We start from the raw sequence: 14,244 nt of genomic DNA, 5'->3' as shown, positions 1-14,244 counted from the left end.
CCAAATTCGAGAGCGAGATAAATGAAGAATGAAGAAGAAGGACTCGATGCTTGCAAATGATAAAGACCAAGTGGTGACATAGGAGAAAATGTTAATGCGACGCAAAAACCCTAAAATAAGGCAATGCGCAAATGTTAAAGTACGACTCCACAAGCGTTGACCATTTTTAGGTGTCTACATTTTGCCCCTCTTTGAGACAATGCGATTTTAAGCGTTGTTTCAAAGAACAATAATGAAAATGCCCTAGACAATGACAATGACATATGCATGCCCCCTCGAGGAATTGGCCAGAAACATCCAGGAAAGAGGCCAATTGATCGATAAGAATGATAGAACATGATAAGAACAAACAAACTGACAATCGGAGACCGGATGCACGAAGGACAAGCAATTGAAGATGCAAAAGACCATGACCAACATGAGATGGAGAGAGTGCACGTCCATCTATGCACTGACAAAGATCTATAAATGAGGCAAAGAGAGTGAAATTTGCTCATTTGCACTAGCCCAAGAAGAGGATTTGTTGCTCTAGAAAAGGACACTTGCAGAGAGATGACGAACATTCCAATGGCAGATCACCTCAGAGAACATGTACGCACATTCAGACTACCCGACGATGCGGGAGCAGCGGTATGTATCGCAAAAACCCATGTTTTCAATTTTATGAATTTTGATCGCTTGCGGGACATTGCGGGGTCCACAGGGGATGCAGAAAGGGACTTCTGCGCTTGTGTAGGGTGAATCCTGTGCTTGTGTAGGGTCTTTTGCGCTTGTGTAGGGGGACATAGGCGCAAGTTATGATACACAGGCGCAGGATGCAGAACACAGGCGCAGAAGTGCATTGGCAACCCTAATTTAGGTCAAAACAGCATGCAAATGATCCGAAAAGGGGGGATAAGGGTAGGATAGGTCAGAATAGCTTAGAAACACCCTGATTTGTGGATGAAATGAGGAAATGCAACCTGTAGGAGCAAACCCCAAAATTGACAAAATATGCCCCAATGGTGATGCAGAGTCGACAGTATCCATTGATCACATGGGAGAATCAACCTTACTGCTTCATGCTACGACATAGACTCAAGAGCACGGACAGAGATACATTAGCAGGACTTGGGATATACTATATCACATTCATGCCCGAGATTAGGGCAAACACAGGACTGCTTACCGCATTGGCAGAGCGATGGCATTCAGAGACCTCCTCATTCCATCTAGCGACTGGAGAGGCGACTGTGACACTGGAGGATGTATGGCGTATCCTCCGCATTCTGATTCATGGAGAGATGGTAGATTATGACCCAGTGACAAGGAGAGACGTGTTGTGCAGATTATTTGAGTGCGACGCAGAGGATCTGGACATTGTAGAGAGGGAGATCGGCTGGGAGACCATGGCATCAGAGTATGATCGACGATATGTGGTGATAGCAGTGGTGATAGCATGCCTACTAGCAGGAGACAAATGAGGACATGAATTCCTTATTGGATGGGGAAGAGTGCTAGAGCGGATGGTGACAGAGGGGACAGTGTACGCATGGGGACCATGTGTACTGGCTATGCTATATTTTTAGTTGCATCAGATAGCATATCAGGGAGTGCAGACTTTGAGCTGTGGAGTCACATTGTTACAGGTATGGGCATTTGAGCACATAGTCATATGTCGACCAATTGTAGAGAGACAAGTATTACCACATCGACCATATGTGTATTGCTATGGAGGAGCACTGAGATAGGGTCCTTTTGGATACATATTGTACTGGCGACACGAGCTAGACAGACTGAGAGAGTTCACATGGAGGCCATATCGTGATTGCCCTAGATGGTCAGATGATAGTGATGAGCTACCATATTGTAGACAGGAGAGGTACCTGATTGGGCGACCAGTGAATCGCCAAAGAGTGATTGAGATGTACCTGCCGGAGAGAGTCAGACGACAGTTTGGAGAGAGGCAGGATGTACCTAGGAGGACTGCACACTTTGCCCGATCTCACAGAGAGACGAGTCAATGGGGGAGTATGATTCAGCCACATATAGCATATGTTGAATTCACACAGCTACAACAGAGACAGTGGGATTGGAGATCAGATGTGGAGGATGTCGGGATGACAGAGGAGTATGAGCGATGGTTTGCACGACGACGACCAGTGCCATTGACAGATCCTAATATTCCAATACCGAGGAGACAGGAGGACTTCCCACTCGCTGGAGAGGAGAGGGAGATGATGAGGATGAGGAGGATGAGGGCGGTGATGAGGATGGGGATGAGGAGGATGAGCCAGATTCAGGTGAGCAGGAGGCATTGCAGGATATACCCATAGAGCCGGAGACAGCTAGCATAGAGGAGATGGAGATGTGCAGGGCTACCATAGCGAGTCAGCATGATCATATTGCAACATTAGAGAGACAAAATGCCATTTTGAGGACAGAGCAGGATCAGTTCAGAGCAGAGATAGCCAGACTTACAGTGGTTCGAGATACAACAATAGCTCAGGCACAGCGAGAAGAACAGAGAGTCACTAAGTATATTGGGTCGATTAGGGATGCCAATGCACGGGAGATGGCACAGATGTTGGTAGAGACCGGAGAGGAGATACGCCATTGGAGGACACTATATGAGAGTGCAGTTCCACCAGAGCAGAGAGCAGCGTCATATCAGGCACGATCGAGGACAGAGAGCAGGGCACGCTCTCGAAGGTCATTGAGCAGCATGGGGGTGAGTGGACCTATGAGACCACCACAGCCAGGACCAGGAGGGACATCATCTGTGAGACATGGCAGGGATGAGGAGGACAGAGGGAGCACCCAGTGATAGAGGCACATGCTCCGTATGACGGACAGTGGAAATTATGTAGTCAGCCTGCGGGCCATACTTAGGACAGACAGTCCAATTTTGTACTTCGATATTATTGTGATATGTGATATGATACGCATCGATATGATGGGATGCAATGTGTTATGACTTATAGTTGTTTTCCATGTATGGATGACTTATGCACTGTTTATTGTGGAACATGTATGGATATATTTTTTTATGTGTTTTTGATGCATTTATAATATGAAATGGATAAAATGCTTGATATGATGCTTGATGTAATGCAAATGTACTAACCAAATGGATGCAGGATGCAGCATATGTGTGTGGAGATCGGAGAACTAAACCGAACTGACTATCCAAACTGACGAAAGAAATGTTAGTAAGAAGAAAATGAGACAGAGGACAGTTAGAGATGAAGAAAAACTTGCTTTCAGTAATGCACTTTGTAGGTGAAAACCTTTATTTTAACGTACCAAAAATGGATGCGTAGCATCATGGCATTGACGGCCAGAGCTGAAATGCAACCCTTTTTGCAAAAGACAGACACATTGCAGACAAACAACAATTGCAACAAAAAAGAAAGGGACCATGAACCATCCCGGTCACTCTAAATCACTCAGTGACATCATCAAGCAACATAGGAACATGATCAAAGATAAATCAATAAATGATAAGACTCGCTAATTCTAACAAGTCAAACAAACATCTTGATCTTCATTGTCAAAAGTTGAAAGTGTTGATAGGATGATCATGTTGTCTGGTTTCAGGACATGCGGTACCCCGTCTAAGACAGGACACAATCTGGTTTCGAGTATACCACACCTTGTATAAGACCCATGATAGTAGTGACAAGGACAAATGATTTTGAGGTTGATTGATATGACAATTCTGATCAGTTTGAATGTCTAGTTTGATTGAAAAGTTCATCTATTTATGCATGATTTCATTTAAAGCACAGTGTTGGATTGTGTGTCGTTGGAGGGATGCTCAGTGATTTGTCTTATGCACAAAAGGGATCATTTATTGCAAAATGCTTGTTTTTGGATTTTAATGTTTTAAAAAAAAATTGTGTTCATTTTTTCAAGACTTTATTTGACTTTTTAGGGATTTTTTTTCAGGACATTTTTAAAAAAAAATTTGAATTATTTCAGGACATTTTTCAATTTTTTTGAATTATTTCAGGAAATTTTTCAATTTTTTTGAATTATTTGAGGACATTTTTCAATTTTTTTGAATTATTTCAGGACATTTTAAATGCAAAAGTTCCAGTGATTGATCATGACAAGGGGAACGCACCCAATGCACAGCGGAAAGACATATAAAGCGACCAGGACCAAAACATATGCACAAGAAATGGAGTATGTAAGACAATGACGTTGACCAATCACAGGCCTGGAACAGAACATTGGGTCAAGACAAAGATAGACATGATAAACTGGTCGAGAGAAAGCATAGCTTAGAGGTCATGACAGATGACGGAGCAATGATCTCATTTTACACATGGTGCCTGTTTGCCAGGTTTTCACCAAGGTACTTGCCCAAAGCGCCTATTTGCCAGGTTTTCACTAGAGGGCGAATCATTTTTCTTTACTTTTTTGCTCTTTTTCTCTTTGGCTTTTTTTTTTTTCACTTTTTTTGTATTTTTTTGCTTTTTTGATTTTTTTGTATTTTTTGTTTTTTTGATTTTTTTGTATTTTTTCAGGATCATACTTGAAGAAGTGCTGATAGAAAATTATGCCCAGTACTTGCAAAGATGCATGTTGTTTACAGGATCAGACAGAGGTTCACCTTCTGGAGTGGCATGCTGATATGCCCTCGAGCCATAGGCTGCAGTCACTATGAAAGGCCCAACCCAATTAGGTTCAAACTTACCTTTGATGATGTCAGTAGACTGTGCATTCTTAGGGTTTGCCTTTAAAACCAGATCCCCCACTTTGAAGTATCGCCCTTTGACCTTCTTATTATAAGAGTGACGGAGATGGTTTTGATATGCTTACAAATGTGTCAGGGTTGTCTGACGTTTCTCATCTAACATCTCAAGCTGGTACAACCAAGAAACTTTGTGCATCTCATCATCAATCAGATGTTGCAAGGAAACACGTAAGGAAGGAATCTCCACTTCCAAGGGTAGAATGGCTTCCGCACCATACACCAAGGAATAAGGTGTTGCACCAGTAGGTGTGCGGATAGAAGTGCGATAAGCCCATAGTGTTGGATTCAACTGAACATGCCAATCTTGACCAGTGTCATTGACAACCTTTTTCAGGATCTTGATAATGGTTTTATTTGATGCTTTGGCTTGACCATTTCCCTGTGGATAGTATGGACTAGAGAAACGGTGTTGGATATGAAACTTTTCACAGAGTTCCTTGACATCTTTATTCTTGAAGGGACGATCGTTATCTGTGACTATGGAAAGGGGAACCCCATACCGGCATATGATATAATTCAATAGGAATTTTGAAATTTTCACACCAGTGATATAGGTCATGGGGATAGCCTCGATCCATTTTGTAAAATACTCTGTGGCTGTAATGATAAACTTGTGTCCATTTGCAGATGTCGGGTGAATCTTGCCAATAAGATCCAATCCCCATTCAGAAAAGGGCCACGGAGATATGACAGAATGAAGCTCTTGGGTTGGTGCATGAATGTAGTTTCCATGGATCCGGCATTTGTAGCACTTCTTAACAAAATCATGAACATCCTTTTCCAGAGTGGGCCAATAATACCCAGCACGAATCAACTTTTTGGCTAAGCTCAGACCATTGAAATGGCCCCCACATATACCATCGTGAACCTTGTGTAAAGCCGTTTATGCTTCGTCAGAATCCAAACACCTGAGGAGGGTATGGTCAAAGGAACGACAATAAAGGGTGTCGGCGATGATGACATATTTGGCTATCTGTCGGATGAAGGCTCGGCGTTGGTTAGTGGAAAGGTTAGGTGGTAAGGTTTGGGATTTCAAATATTGATATACATCTTTGTACCACGGGGAGTTGGGACCAACAAGAACGCACATCACATCTGCTGTCGGAATGTCAAAAGAAGGGACAAGCAACTGTTCAACCAAAAATTCACATTTGTCCATATTGTGGGGCATATTCAATATGGAAGCAATCGTAGCCATCGCATCTGCCGACTTGTTTTGCATCTTGGAACTTGATTGAAATGGATAGCCGTGAATTTTGTCTTGAAGAAGTCTACCATATGCTTATAGGGAATAAGCTTTTCATCTTTTGTTTTGTAGTCATCATTCACTTGTTGGATGACTAATTGAGAATCTCCATAGACTTGCAAATGTGTGATATTCCAGTGGACCACTACTCGGAGTCCTGTGACCAATGCTTCATACTCTGCAATGTTATTGGTACAATGAAAAGTTATCCTGTAGGACTTGGGAATAGCATCACCTTGAGGGGTGACAAACAAGATGCCTACTCCGGACCCGAACTTGGTATGGGATCCATCAAAGTATAGCTTCCATTCATTAGAAGATGTGAGAGCAAAGACTGACTCATCTGGAAAATCGGTCAACATGGGATGATCATCATAAATAGGAGCCTCTGCAAGTTGATCTGCTATGACTTGTCCTTTTATCGCCTTTCACTCCATATACTCAATATCAAATTCACTGAGAATCATAACCCACTTTGCTAGGTGACCCGTCAAAGCTGCTCTGCTAAGCAAGTATTTTAGGGGATCAATTTTTGTAACCAGCAATGTTTGGTGATTTAACATATAATGTCGAAGCTTCTGTGTTGCAAATACCACTGCTAAGCATGCCCTTTCAATAGCTGAATAATTCAGCTCATAGCCTACTAGTGTCCAGCTGATATAATAAATAGCTCGCTCTTTGCCGTTCTCATCCTGTTGGGCCAAGAGAACTCCTAGTGCCATTTCAGTTATAGAAATATACAACATAAATGGCTTTCTTTCTATAGGAGGCATTAGAATAGGCGGCGACAACAAATAGTCTTTGAGAGCTTGAAAGGCTGATTGACATTGCTCAGTCCATTTAAAAGCGACACCTTTGTGCAATAGATGCTAGAATGGATGACATTTGTCGGCCAACTGAGCTAATTTGAGCATAATCAGCCTTCCTTGCAGACTGCATAGTTGATGGAGATTAGTAGGAGGAGGCATATCCATTATTGCTTTAACCTTGGCAGGGTCGACTTCAATGCCTCTGTGAGAAACAATGTACCCTGGTAATTTGCCAACTGTGACACCAAAGACACACTTCTTTGGATTGAGTCTGAGCTTGTAAGTCTCCATTTGGTCAAAGATTGGGCCCAGGATGGCTAAATGACTATCTCTTGTGACAGATTTGCATAATAAGTCATCAACATAGTCCTCCATCAAAGTATGCATGAAATCATGAAAAATTGTCGTTGTCACTCTTTGATATGTTGCGCATGCATTTTTAAGACCGAAGGGCATCACATTCCAACAATAGGTACCCCAAGCACATGTGAATGCAATCTTATGCTGATCTTCAGTAGCAATGCGAATTTGGTTATAGCCAGAGAAACCATCCATCAATGAGAGCATCCCATATCCAGCAGTCATGTCAACTATGATGTCGATATTTGGCAATGGAAAATCATCTTTAGGGCTTGCTTTATTGAGATCCCTAAAATCTGTATAGATTCTGATGCCCCCAGTTACTTTGCTAATTGGTACCAAATTGGAAATCCAGTTTGCATAATCGATGGGTCTGATAAAGCCCACATCCAGTAGTTTTTTCAGTTCTACCTTGACCAAGAGCGCCACCTGGGGATGCATCTTTCTAAGTTTCTGTTTGACAGGCTTGGCATCTGCTTTTAATGGCAAGTGATGAAGGACTAATTCTGGGTCAAGGCCAGGCATATCTACGTAGGACCATGCAAAACTGATCTTCTTCTCAAGAAAGAAATTGACAAAATCTATCTTTTCCTGTTTTGATAGAGAAGTAGCAAAATGAATGACCTTAGGGTTGTCAGGTGTACCCAAATTGATTTCTTCGATCATTTCCACAAGCAATGTTGATTTATCCTGACTTGATAGGGGTATGTCCAGTCTTCCACCTTTGGGCGCCTTAGAGAGGTTTTCACCCACAGGTACGTCTTTTATTTTTACTTTTGAATGATCAGAGAGTGCCTTACGGTTTTCACTCAAAGATTTATTCTTTTGATTTTTTACTTTTTCTTTTCTTTTTTCATTTTGATGACTGGAAGATGAAGTTGACTCCCCAAACTATGCTGTGGAATCTAGGTCAATAGCAAATCCTGCCTTATGATCACCTTGTGGTATGCCTTCTCGTAGTCCAAGGAATTCTGCAATTGCTTTGTCATTTTGAAAACAGTCCACTGTGAGTGGTTCTTGTTGGTCATGTTGGATAAGCTGGGGATAGATGAGGGGCATGTCATCATCGGTTTTAAGGAGAGAAAGGACTGATATGGTAAAGATGTAAACATCTGTGGTATCACTATCTGAACTGCTTGTATCTGATTCGGAGCTTGGGTCCCAGAATGACTCTATCCAAGCATTAGGACATGTTTTAGGAAGAGGAGTTATTTCATGTTTGTCTTCCATAGGAAAATTATCAGGGTTAAGAAAAATATTGTCAAGGGCATAGGAGCTAGAAGAGAAGGAACTCCACTCCCATTCATTGGAATCAGTTTCAGGTCGGGTATCCTCAGGTGTTATTTCATCATCAGAGTCACGCCCTTTTCCACACGTGGTTACTTTGGTAGATAAAGATCCAATTCACAATGGTACAAAACCTAACCCTAAAGTTGGAGGCCGCATCTTAGGTATGACAAGTTCTAACCTTCCATTTTTGTTCAGGCCTAAGCCACTGCAGCTGTCATATCCTTTCTTTTGCAGCATAGTAAATCCTTTGCCGTATCGTTCCACTAGCAACCTGACAGGTGGGGTCTCAGTTGGATCCTTATAAAGCCAATCTATGACATCATCATCTAAAGTTTCTTTGTCAAGTTCACCCCATCTTGTAAATGTAGTGGGAGGCTGATATTGAATAACCACCTTAGGTTCCTTTTGCAACAAATGCAGTTTGCCATATGATTTTGGAGATATTGGTAAATTCCCGATGAGGAATGTTTGATGCATTGAATATTCTCCGCATCCTTGGTCCTGTATCTTCAATTTTCCTTTGACAACATCTAACAATTCATTAGGATCCACATAACTATGTGATTTGGCCTCTCTATTGACGGGGACTTGCTGCTGAGGGGTATCCTTTAGAGTAGCACAAAATTGAAATGGATTAGGATCTCCTGGAATTGTTATCTCAGTTCCATTGTAAGGATATTTTAAACATTGATGATAGGTGGATGGAACTGCTTTCATTGCATGGATCCATGGACGGCCAAGAATCATATTGTAAGGGAGATCAAGGTCTAAGACCTGCAAGAAAGTGTTTTCTGTCACTGGACCGACTCAGATAGGCAATGTAATTATCCCTTTGGATGGGTGCTCAGCATCATCATATGCTTTGATTGTTATTCTTTTGGAAGCATCAATGTCATTTTCTGTATAACCAAGGCCAATGACCACTCTCAAGGTACAAATATTAAGACCCGCTCCGCCATCTATCAAGACTCGTCGGATTTTGCAATTATGGACAAAGACCTCTAGGTGTAAAGGATCATTATGAGGGAGCTTATCAGGTGAGATATCATTATCAGAAAATGCGACATTTTGGGAAACAGCTAGATGTCCAATTCAGGCTTGAAACTGGTCAACATCAATGTCTGTCGGGACAGTGGACTCAATTAAAGCTTTATCTAGGACTGCACGATGCATGGGGGACATTTTCAACAACTCAAGGATTGATATTTGTGTAGGTGTCTTTCCTAGATGATCCAAGAGATTGTACTGACTTGCAGGAGTGGGTTTGGAAGGAGCTGCAAGAGCTCCTTTCAGGACTATTTTGGATCGACGAGTGGTGACTGTGCAAGAACGATGTTGTCCCTTTATTCTCAGGGTGGAAACATACTGATTTGACGCGCAAAAACAATTGATGACATTGTTATAACCAATATTTGCATAATTTGCCATTTGGGTAGAGTTTGAAGAAGACGCTTTACCCTTGTCATGATCAAGCAAAGGAGTTTTGAAAATAGTATGATCAGTGTTAGAGGTCATATGGGGTGGATCTATCTCAATTACTCCTTGCTCTAACAAGTCTTGAATCATATGTTTCAATTGAAAACAGGACGCGGTTTTATGTCCTTTTGACCGATGATACTCACAGTATGCATTATCATTCCACCAATGCGGTTTTACCACTGGTTCTGCCTTGATATCTGGTAGCTTAATAAATTTTGCTTGTATTAATTGTTTCATTACCGACTCAATAGGCTCTCCCAATGGCGTAAATTATCGAGGAGGCCCATCCCTTGATCGGAAAGGTTTGCGCTGCTGGCTTTGTTGCTGGCCTTGTTGTTGATTATATTGTTGAAGATGTTGTTGGTATTGCGGCTGTTGAGTAACATTGCTCACTGGTGTTTGATTTTGTTCCATAGTTGACATATTAGGAACACTCAATTTCTTGATCGTGAATGCGGGTTGATTTGCATTCACCGCTCTTGCATCAACAACTCCATCATTAGTGACATTCTTGTTCTTATACCAAAATCTATTTCTGTCCCCTGAATTGTTCATGTTGTCACTATCTTTGTTAAGCTTAATGATTCCTTTAGCTACAAGAGCAGTTTCAATGTTCATCCCTTTCTTAATGAGTTTCTCTATAGTACTGGGACTTTTCAATTTTAGTTCATACATCATTTCTGGGACCAAATTTTGGATAAACAGATTCACTTGTTGTTCTTCAGGTATATCTAGGGAAGAACGACTATACAAGCTTCGCCATCGTTGCAAGAAAGTCACTAATGGTTCACCTTGCTTTTGCTTGGTGTTGCATAAATCTGACATGGTCACGTCACTGTCGATGTTGAATGCAAAGTGAGATATAAACTTTTGAGCCAGTTCCGACCAAGTTTTTATGTTTCCTGGCAGATGCGAATACCAATTGTAGTCACATAAATCTGTCCACTTAATTAAATGAATATTTAATATTTATTTGATTATTTAACCATCAATTAATAATTAATTAAATTAATATATTTAATTAATTCATCTTAACCCTCTTCTCCTATTAATTAAATAAATTATTCAATTTATTTGATTTAATTCACTTAACCAAATTCAGACCATTAATTAAATAAATAAATCATATTTATTTAATTAAAATATTCTCTCACATTTAAATAAATTAATATTTATTTAAATCCCCCAAAATCCCACCTCTCACATTTAAATAAATAAATCATTTATTTAAAATCACCTTTATCCTCCACCCACTTGCATTTTCCTACAAATACAAGTTGCACAATTATTTTAAATAAATAATTTATTTAAATCACCTTTATCCTCCACCCACTTGTATTTTCCTACAAAAGCAAGTTGCACAACTATTTTAAATAAATTATTTATTTAAAATCCTATTTATCCTCACCCACTTGAAACCTTTAATGGTTTCCCTTAAAGTAGTCAAACTTGATGGCTTTAAAGTCTTCAAACTTGATGGCTTCCTTCTATAGTCTTCTTAAGACTTTAATGGTTTTCCTTAAAGTCTTCAAGCCTTTAATGGTTTCCCTCAAAGTCTTCAAGCATTTTAAATGCTTTATCTTCATTTTTCTCATTTAAATAAATTAATATTTATTTGAATATTTATCCAAATGCAAATTACACCATTTAATTGAAATAAATGATTTTATTTTAATTGAAAATACCAAAATTTCTCCCACTTGCATTTTCCTACAAAATCCACTTGTATGCCTAAACCCCTTCTAGATTCTTCTAAACCCTTCCTAATTAGCCTAAATCCATCCCTTAAATATTGTCACATTCCTAAGCAAATTGGAGTCACTTCTCAAAGACTCCAAAGTCTTTGAAAAGCAATTAATGCTTTGTGTGTTCAACAAATTAACCCTCAAAGTCTTGGATAACCTTTGAAAGCTTCCAACCTTCAACCACTAAATGGCTCAAAGTCTTTGATAACCATTGAAGGCTTTCAACCTTCAACCACTTAATGCCCAAAGTCTCCAATAACCATTAATGGTTACCTCAAACCCTCCCACATGGTTAAAACATTTGTTTTGACTCAACCTCTACCCAACCCAAGGGTCTCATCAAGCCTTTAATGCTTTGACCATGATTATCTCTTAAACATTTGCACAAAGGTTTATCCTTGCATTAACTCCTAATCCAGTGGGTAATCTTAATTTAGACTTGACCCTTGCCTTCTAGATAACCATGAGGTCTTCTCAGGCCTTTAATGCCTCCAACCTCTTCTCTCAACCCAATCCTATGTTGAAACTTGTCACCATTTTATTGGTGCCAATTATGCACATGGATCCCCAACTTTCAAACTTGGCCCTTGATTAAACCATTCAATCTTAACCCTTCATTTCCCCATTTCTTCTATAAATAGAACCCTTCTCCTCAAGCAAAGAGAAGCATTTTAGAGTATTGTTGTTATACTGGCATTAGCATAAAGCTTTTTCATAGCATCACTATCTACTCTTGCATAGTATTTGCTTATCATATTCAACCATCTTGAATCTCCATAAGGCATCCATGGCTAGTGCTAAAAGCTGAGAGCTACACTCATTTGGGACTTGGAGAGGAGAGGAACAAGGGAGGAGCAACTATGAGCATCTTGATTAGCTATTTCATTTTATGTTTATATGCTTTCTATTTCATGCTTAATATCTCTCTTGATATGCCTGTTTAGGATAATCTTTTGTTGCTAACACTAACGTTTGTTTCTTGTGCTCTTGTGTGTGTTGCCATCAAACAGATTTTCTAATCCTTTTTGCAGAGCATCATTTGGTGAACCCGACGTGAATCCAAACACCAAAAAGATCATTTTTTTTTTTTAACCAATAACATGTTTGAATGTTGAAAATGTCACACAGGTTGCGATTTTGACACTGTTTTGGTGCGTTTGGCATTATTTTGGCGCTATTCCCCCTGTTTCAGTGCTTTTCCCTTCTCTGTCTTTCCCTTTCTTTTAATACGTTTGTGTTAAATAGTGCCTCTGTTCAAACGCAGACTAGCGCTATTGTAACAAAACGTTGTACAAATCACCTTGTAACCAAAAAAAAAAAAAAAAATTTAGGCTTGTAGAAGCCCACCAAATAGGCAAATTTTACTAACTATTTTTCTCTTTTGTGCAGATTTAAATTAGATTAAAGAGTAGATTTATATTTTTTACTAACTTGTTTTTGAAGTTGGTTTTAAAAATGAATTCACTTTTTATTTTGGTTTAAAATTAACTTCACATTTCAAATTTGGGCTTTTGAAAAAGAATCACACATTTGTTTGGGGCTCTTAAAAAGAATTTCATTGTTCAAAGGTAAAAAGAACCACAAACTTATACAAAAACAACTTTTTTTTTTTTTTTTTTGCAAGTTAGGAAACAAACTTCGTTTTGGTGCTTAAAATCAACAAGGCAAATTTTATTTCTTGCATCAAGATAAAACTCACAATCCACACTTCCATTTTTGGTGCAAATAAAATTCACAATCAACTTGTCTCATTTTTAAAGCAATCTTACTTCATGCAAACGTGTTTTTCATTAAGTTGACCAGGATTTTCAAATTCTAGTTTACTCAAACAATTGCCTTTGAAAATTAAAAAGAACACCATGATTGTTGGAGCAACATCTCCAAATAGTTAGATCACATTGCAATGATAGATTAAAAAGAACAAGTGTTTTTCGTGCTTGGCACACTTGTGCAAAGAGTTGGTTGAGTGGTCCTACTTCTAACACACACTATCCTCTCCCTTGGCTTTCGTGGTCCTAGGTGCAAGAGAAAAGTGTTAGTAACGCTCAAATTTTATCTTTTTAAGAGAGGCCTGCCAAGGGATCGATACTCTTGGGAACGACCTCGAGCGGTAAATCCTTCGAGCCACTATAGAAATCAGGTGAGAGCGAAAGCTGTAGCCTTGGGTATAGCTGTTCCTACAGTGTAACTGGCCGAAAGGACAAATGGGCCCCACCACCAGTTACAAGGCTCTTAAGTGAGTCACTGCAGAATGAACTTATGTCCAAAGCCATCGAACATGACTAAACACCTTTAAGTAGTAGCCCACCTGTTCTATTGATTGAGGATATTTGAGGTATAATTTAGTGCAAGAGCATAGAAGGTTTTGCTCCCAAGATACTCACCATACATATTTCCTTGAGTAGAAACATAGCTTTTTGAAAAGTCACTTGTGGCTTGATAAAAGTGGTGACTCCCCCATCATAGGGATCATCTATTTGTTATGCTCGTGCAAGACTTAGTATATCACATCCTTACCTGCCACGGCGGGATTCATAAGGTATGTAGTACCAAAGTCGAAGAAATATCAAG

The sequence above is a fragment of the Cryptomeria japonica genome, chromosome 3 (genome assembly GCF_030272615.1).
Source record: "Cryptomeria japonica chromosome 3, Sugi_1.0, whole genome shotgun sequence".
In the NCBI taxonomy this organism is placed as follows: Eukaryota; Viridiplantae; Streptophyta; class Pinopsida; order Cupressales; family Cupressaceae; genus Cryptomeria; species Cryptomeria japonica.
The sequence above is the reverse complement of the archived record's forward strand: the minus strand, read 5'-3'. Positions refer to the sequence as shown.